The following is an 8,339-nucleotide window of genomic DNA, read 5'->3' on the forward strand; positions in this document are numbered from 1 at the left end:
AGTTAACATAATTGTTCAGTGTCTTCTTCACCAACTCTTCAACACATCATCAAAGCCCTTTAATTTAGTCCTTTAGTAGGAATATGCAGAAACACTGACAATCTGTTATAGATCAGTGCAACGTTACTCACCGTTTTGCTGTATCTGAACTGCTGGTGATCATATTATTGATGTCTGACAAATAGCAAATATCTTGGTTGAGTCTGTTGATCTTGGGAAATGGATTATCCTCCCTTTGATAAATATGTTTCCATGGAAACATGTCACCTCCAGGCCAACGCTATTCAGTTTATTTTTCTGCAAGGTACCAAATGCTGTCAGCAGCCGCTGATATGATCTGAACAGAAACAGCAAGATTTAGTATTTAGGATTAAGACTTGATAATTGCTAAGCTTTCTCTCTGAATAAGTTCAATCTTACAGTAACTGTATCTTGAAATGAACGGATTTTTTTTCACAGCACACAGTTGTTTCTCTGAAAACAAGCTGTATAAATGCAGTCCTCCTAAGTATCACAAACAAAGCCCATATCCTGCAAACAACTCCAAACAGGCTCAACTTTATCTCCTTTACACAGAAGTGCTGGCACTTTGCAGGCAGAATCGCAGGATTGTAAAATTGGCCGTGGTATCTGTCTGTCTGCTTTCCTATAACAAGATTGCTGATAAGCTGGTCTGTTAGAATCGAGTGTTTGGGATACAGCATGGAAGAGTAACAGTTCAGCCCAGGTTTGAGATCGAGAAGAGAAGGAGGGGAAGGGGGAGAGAGGAGCAAACACACATTCATTTTAACTTAGAGTTACCAGTTACATTAATGAGGATGTCTTTGGGCTGCTAAATGAAACCAGCGTATGTGGGCAAAGTCCTCAGAGGCTGCAAATCTCTTATGTTTGTTTATTGTGTTGTCCTGCCTCCTCTAACAAATGCAATGCTTTAGAAGGAAGCATTCTACTAAAGTACCTTTTTTCTAGGGCTGAAAAGTAAATATTTACATATCGACTGAGACAAATATACATTTCTATTTATTCATTTTATTTTCACTAAATTGCTATGTGAGGTTATGATATTCAAACTGTCCTATGAGTGAGAATCAGAAGCAACAATGATTAGTACTGGGATGAATCAATGACATTATAGACAAAGCTGCACAAAAATATGCAAAGCTATATTAAAAAAATGTGAAATGATGTTTTAAATATTGTGAATTTCATACCGTCAGCCCACCAGGAAATCACATTTGTGTGAATATATTAATTAATATATGAAATTAGATAATGTAACAGATAATTAAATTGTAAAAACTGCAAATAGAAGAAAAATGCTTTAAAGCAGTAATTGTTATCAACATCAAAACAGCATCAACTCTATGAGCTTTTCAAAGACTGCACTGGGGAAGTTTTGAGCTTTTTGGAGACCCTACCTCTGTCTTTTCATTTAATTCCAAGTTGTTAAGGTCAGTCGGCCTTGGAGTCCACGTGACAGGAGTTTCTTTTGTTCTAGTGACTGATAAGGTTCTTTTGGGTTTTGAATATGAAATTGGGACCAATCAGATGTTTCTGTGAAGATTTTACAGGAAACGCAGAAATTGAGATTTGACTCATGTTGACGTGCAATGCTGAAGATGAACAACAAAAAAGGAAAGGAAAATCTTTCGTCATATTAACAATTATACAGTTATTTTTACTATTTTCTTTCATCACTTGTTGAACTAAATCTGAGGTTTGGCAGGGCCGCATGAGGACTCTCCTGACGCCACTCCCTCCCATGGACTTACTTGAACACTTCAGGTCACTGAAGTGCTGAAAGGTAAACCAAGTGGAGTTCTGGGGTGCACATGATCACAGTTCAGGGGTGATTAAGCAATAGTTATTATTTCCACAATAAAAGCATGTTTTTATTCTGTCATCATCTCTCACAGCAGATTGAGAAAATATGGTTCCACTAAGGCAGCTTTTATGAGACAGGTTTCAAAATAATTCTCTCTTATGCCACTGTATCACTTGGAATTAGCCCAAGATCTGTCTGCTCAACAAGATCACATTGTCTGCTTCAGGACAAATTGCCTTTTCATCAGGTCTAAGGAAGTGCAGCCATGCATTTAGTGAAGAGGGGCATGAAGATGGTTGGTATAACAATAGAGGAGGCGGGAGGCAGAGTGAGATGGAGGAAGATGATCTGCTCTGGAGATAACTGAATTAAAACCTAAAAGGCAACGAATCAGCAGTGATTTCCATAGTACCAGGTGAGAGTAATTTTAACAGGTGTCAGTGAGACGATCGAAATGATTCATTACGGTCCACAGAGGTGGTTGGATGGATAAACATTCATATCAATACACAAACAGTTTCACTCTTAGTGACTACAAAGAGAGGTAAGTTAACCTAGATATTCTAAAATAATCACTTCTTTTGATACTTCTGTGCCTAAACATTATCAAAATAATAAATATTTAGTTCTGTGTTTGATATTGTAAAACATCCAACAGATTTGACTTTGCCTCTTGTTCCATTTCCTTTTATGTTATCATGCTAATTATGCAACCTCACATTGTACGAGTTATTGTTAATGGTAATATACTGGAAGCTTCATTTGTGACACAGAGGAAGAATGGAGGGCTCCAGCCTTGAAAGTTAATGAAGCCGCTCCTGGATCCTCCTGGTGCAGAAAAACATCTCTGTTCATCATGTGGGCAGAAACAGAATGACTAATTACGTTTGAAATAAGACTCAAGAACACACAGACAGGCGAGATTAAATCCTGATGTCTGTTGTGTTTTAACTAGAGCTCCTCTTCGTGGCATCTTTTTCATGTCAAATTGTTGCACAAGCCTGAAAAAGAGCCATGTTCGTCAAGAGATGAGTAAATGCAAGTCCAAGAGGCGAAAATGACGTCGAAATCACTTGAGAGGAAAATGCCTTGGTATGGGGGTCAGCAACTGAAGCTACGAAAATGACACAAACTCTATAATCCAGATTATCAAGTTCCTAAAGGTCCTGGGATTAGCAGTATAATGCCCACTAATGTATCTTTTAATGGAGGCTGCCGTCTATCTTGTGTTTTTATCATATGGAATCATTGGTTTCAGGGAAACGGGATGCACTGATACTTTCTGCTCTTCGTGTGATAAAATGGTCAAAAAGGGGGCAGATGTAAAGATGTGGTCTCTCAAAACCAAATAATGCTGCAGGCAAACACATTAGCACACTCCTTAATAACCTCTGTCGGCCCTTTTGATAATCCTGGTTAAGAGCTCTTGCACTGATGGCAATTTCCTCCAATATCTAAGTTGACTGTCTAGTTGAGGCCCACAATAAACACAAGCAGTCACCATAATGTCCTGCTGCTTTTTAATATATGAACACGGTTTATTTTTAGAGTGTTTGTTAATAATTAAAACACATGAGGCAAATTCCATGTGTGAAAACAAACCAAACAAGAAACACTGAAAGAGGTTTGAGATAATCGTACCCGCTATCCGCCGAGCCACGGTGTGGTCAAAACATCATCTCCTCCCATCACTAAAACATGTCATCACAGCTCCAAGTTTGACCGGCCGCAACGCTGTCCACAACAGGATTAGCACTCTCAGCAGCCCTAATCTCACACGATCATGAAAAGCTGACTGGCTGTCTTGTTACTCACGAAGAATCCCTTAAAAGCCAAAGATCACTTGGGGTAGCCCTCAGATTTAGATTTGGAAGTGCATTGCAGATCTTTTTTTAAGTGGTTTGGGTTGCCTGGGTCAGCATCGATAGAGGGAGAGGGGTGAGACCAGTGAGGGGGGGGGGGGGGGGGGGGGGGGGGGGGGGGGGGGGGGGGGGAGTGTTTGTAGAATTATGAGGAAGATTCAGTCAGTTAGAAACTGAGGCAGGACACTGAGGGGGGGAGAGGGAGGCAGAGGAGAGACAACCAGAGAAAGAGGAAGTCTGTCTTTGTTGAATTATTGATAGACCTCCTCCACGATGTGGTCTCTGACAAGGCACAGGAGGCAGCAGTGGGTGAACCATGAGTCACTCCTCCACGGAGGCCCAGACAGCACTCCACTCAACCTTGGTTCACACACACACACACACACACACACACACACACACACACGGTCCTATTTGCACCCATTCAGAGTACAGTATATTGATTTACACTAATTTCTTGATGACTTACACGTGTCCCTTTTGAACCCAATCCTTAAATTAAACTAAACTAAGAAATTCAATGTTTCATGTTTTACAGCGTTACTTTTTTTTCCAAATCAGAAATATTAGTTCATCCAGTGCAGCTCTGCTTTACAACGTGAGCAATACAAGTGCACTTCCTCACACACACACACACACACACACACACACACACACACACACACTCTCTCTCTCTCTCTCTCTCTCTCTCTCTCTCTCTCTCTCTCTCTCTCTCTCTCTCTCTCTCTCTCTCTCTCTCTCTCTCAGCTCCCTATGAAAAGGTGAGCTAATCTTACCTTGAAAGCCCTCATATATACTTTGTATTGATCGGAAATGCATTCAGGAAAGGTGCAACGTCTGCATAGGTGTGTGTTTGTGTGTGAGAGCAAGTTTAAAATTAAGAATTGATATCTAAAATACACTCTTTTGCCTTTTAAAAGATGCCGTCCACCCTTTAACCCTTGTTAAAAACATGTTAAAATATGAAGCAAGCACAGAAAATAAAGAGGAGACCTGCAATGTGAACTTTCACAGTTTAAAACTTGTAGAGAAGAAATCAAGTAAATACACCATGCTGCAATTCTTTCAGTGCTTATCAGATTGTGTTATCATGTGGGAGAGCTGTAACTGTTTCCTTGTCTTCAGAAACACCTTCAGCTGGCTTAATGCAATAACATCAGAGTGGTATTGATCTCCTCAAGTAACCTTCCATCTGAAAGGAGGGGAATTTCTCTGATGCATCAAGACAATGGGAAAAATATGATTCAAGTCTTCCTGGACCATGTCTAGAAACTGACTGGCAGAAAGATTAAGCCTCACTGGTGTGCCTACACTATACTATCCATGCCAAACAGCGAAGAGCCAAAAGAATCCATGGCATCTGCTGGGTCAAAGCTTAGCACTAATCCGATAACATCAAGGTAAACTCCAGAGGACCCAGGGGAGGGAACGCAGGTGTGAAAGTGATGTGTTGGGAGGATACAAGCAGCACAGCAGGCGAAGCGACAAGTCATTACATTGCATGTTACACTTTTGCATCCACTTTTCTGTTACTTTTGCTTTTGGTCAGTCTCCTCTGTCACACTATGCATGACAAAATCAAAGAGTATGTGTTTATGTGACTCGGTATGAAATGGTGCTAGTTTGTCTAATGGTTCTTTTCACTAATTGAATCCATTGTACCTGTTTCTTTTTGCAGAAAATAGAACAGAGCAACATAGCAAATAACCAACAGGTGCATTAAAAATGTCTCCTCACCAAACTATTAATAGATATTCAAGCACATCAGATAAGCATTGTGGGAGCTCTGGGTATTTGAATGAAATACATTATAAAACTGCAATGGTTTTGAGATATTGTATGTTCCACTTTTTTGAGATTATGTACCTTGTCAGTGAAGATGCTGACCACAATCAAATGTCCAGGGACTGCCGATGGCCTTCAGGTCAAAAGGTCCCGGCCCTGGTCTCTCTGCGCTCTCTGTTTTAGAAAAGCCCTAGATTGACCTTCTCAGAAAATCCCCTCTAAAAGGCTTCTAAGTTGGATTTGAGTGAGCAAGGCAAAGGTGCATGCATCAGAGATAAGCCCGTGGAAGGCCAGAGGTCATTCCACCTAGTCTTGGGTGTTGGTCAGTCTGGATGCGACTCTGCAACCATAAAATGTTTTTCTTTCTCAGTCATGTTCCTGTGCCTGAAAAAGGGTTCCAATGCATACATTTTCTTTGGATGCTGCAGCAGAGACAGATGGTTGGTCGAGTAACCCCAGCCAGGTCATTTGTGTGGGATATGCATTAACAGAATTAGACCTTAAAAGGCACTGGGTCATGTGATGTTTGAACTCAGTGCCACTGGTGAGAGAATGAATAGAGATTTACAATGATGTTATCCTGCATGCGTTGTGAGAATAACCAGGGAGAGAAAAAGTCCGAGACATATTTGCTTTTTCTGTCCTGCAGGTTTCATTACCCTAATACAATAATCCTCATTTTGACGACCATATGAATCAGTTTTCACACAGGAACCAAATCTGGTTTGAAAATGTTCAAACGTGTTTGTGTTTGAGGGATTAGCAAAGCAGTCGTATTTCAAGTATTATACTTAATACTTACATCTCTGTACATTTGAAAAAAAAAAAAAGAAATCCAACAAATTCAAACTCTAAGAAAAACACACGTTTCTAATTTTTCCGGCTGAAAAAGATATTATTGTTGTTGTTGTTGCTGTCAAATCCTCACAAATCCCCTCTGGTTACTTTTAAACATTAAAACTATGAATACATTGGATGAACATGACATTGTCATGTGATTCATACTATTATATCCATTGCTGTCTTGTTCTCTGGCTTCTGCATTGCTAATGTCATCCTTTATTCAGCCACTAGAGGTCCCTGTAGCCCTTACATTTTCAATGAGTTAACCATTCTGACTCTCGATAAAGAGTTTATCGCATGCAGTTTGCACCCAGCTACATTGTTGTCATTTAGCATTTGCAGAGATTGCTTGTTGGAGGGATGAAAAGATAAAATATCTTCATTAAATGAGTTTCAGAAGCCACAGACTGATTTAAGTGGTTGTAGCCAAAGCTACAAACCACACACTAAAGCAGTTTAGATGTGGAAGCATCATATTTCTGTAGCCAGAAATTCCATGTCTGCTTCATATTTACTTTGAACATTTTGCATCAAGTCAGATTTGTATAAATAAGCAACTGAATATATCGTATATAATTTCCTACAAATGTTCCTCTTTTTTTGGAGTCAAAGGTTTATTTTAATAAATAAAATAAGAATCAAGAGGTTTATTGATCCATTAACATACAATATCATTTTTAAACACCTGGTGTAACCCATATAAACCAAGTGCTTCCCCTCACCAGAACTGAAAATAATAAAGTGTCCTTGTCTGAAACAGTGACACAAACATTTGTGCAGGACCGCACGGTTTTGAAATCAACATTACTCTTTGCTCATTTTTGCTTGTTTCCTCTTTCTTTTTCCTTCCCTAATTCACTTTTTCTTTTCCTGATCTCATCCATTCTGGTGCCAGCCAAGTCCTTCCTTCCTCTGTCCTTATTGCGGCAAACACACACGGACACTTGTACACGCATTAACAAGGAAAGCAGCTCCAGTCACACTGCACACTCCCCCTGAAGCACTCTGCTCTCCACTCCACTTTGCTTCACTTCATTTCACTCCAAAAGTACAGCATGTCAACAAAGGCTGGCGGAGGGGACTGCACCAAAATAATAATGCACGTGGGAGCCCGAGGCCCCCAGCGGGAGATTTTATTTGTTACATGAGCACTTAGCATTCATTATTTAATCGGTTACAAGACTCCTGATTACATCAGGAGTTAAACTCAAAATGAAAAAAAAAAATCTTATTTGTGTCAGTGATTGTTCACAATCTGCAGTCTTTTCTGTTGCCTCCAAGTCAGAGATGTTTGAGGGGATGTGCATCAGATAGGGAGAGCCTTTAGGAGGGCGCAGCCACAGTGGATGCTCCTTTGGCAGTCAGTCAGATGCTCATCTAGTCATAATGGAGAGAGAAGCAGTGCTGGAAATGGAAAAGGCTTCAGTCCCCTGATTCAGCCTTTAAGCTGCTTTAGAGGATTGCTGGGTATTTTTTTCTCTCCCTCCCTCTAAAACAGACAGCTGATATTGGCTGTGAACCAGAACAGGAGAGGGCAGGAGCCCTGAGTTTTCACTGCGCAGCTGCAGACACAGGGCAGAGAAGAGCCAAGCTGCTTTGTCTTGACTTTATAATCTTCTCTTGGGAGACACGTGACGGCAGAGATTGCTGCCAGGAAGGTCCTGCTGCTCCCTGCTGGGAATGCTCTGCTACAAGTTGGCATGTGACCCTAGCTGACCATGAAAGGGCTTTTCCATAGCGAGTGAGGTATTTTTGTCTTGATCTATATTTGTAAATAGCTGCACAAAAGGTTAGAAAAGTAAGGTGAAGTGATCACACCAAAAGCTGATTTTATTCAGGCTATCTCAAATTTATTCACTTTGCTCACTGCAATTTCAAAAGATTTAACTACTAAAAACCTTCTACTTTGCCTCATTTTGCCTGAACCTGTGCTGTATGTGGAGAGCATCACTAAACAGCTTGTGCTTGTACACAGGATGCCTGAAAATTGTTGTTCCATAAAAGCACAATAATAAACAGTTTTC

This window comes from Salarias fasciatus, chromosome 1 (assembly GCF_902148845.1).
Source record: "Salarias fasciatus chromosome 1, fSalaFa1.1, whole genome shotgun sequence".
NCBI classification, from domain to species: domain Eukaryota; kingdom Metazoa; phylum Chordata; class Actinopteri; order Blenniiformes; family Blenniidae; genus Salarias; species Salarias fasciatus.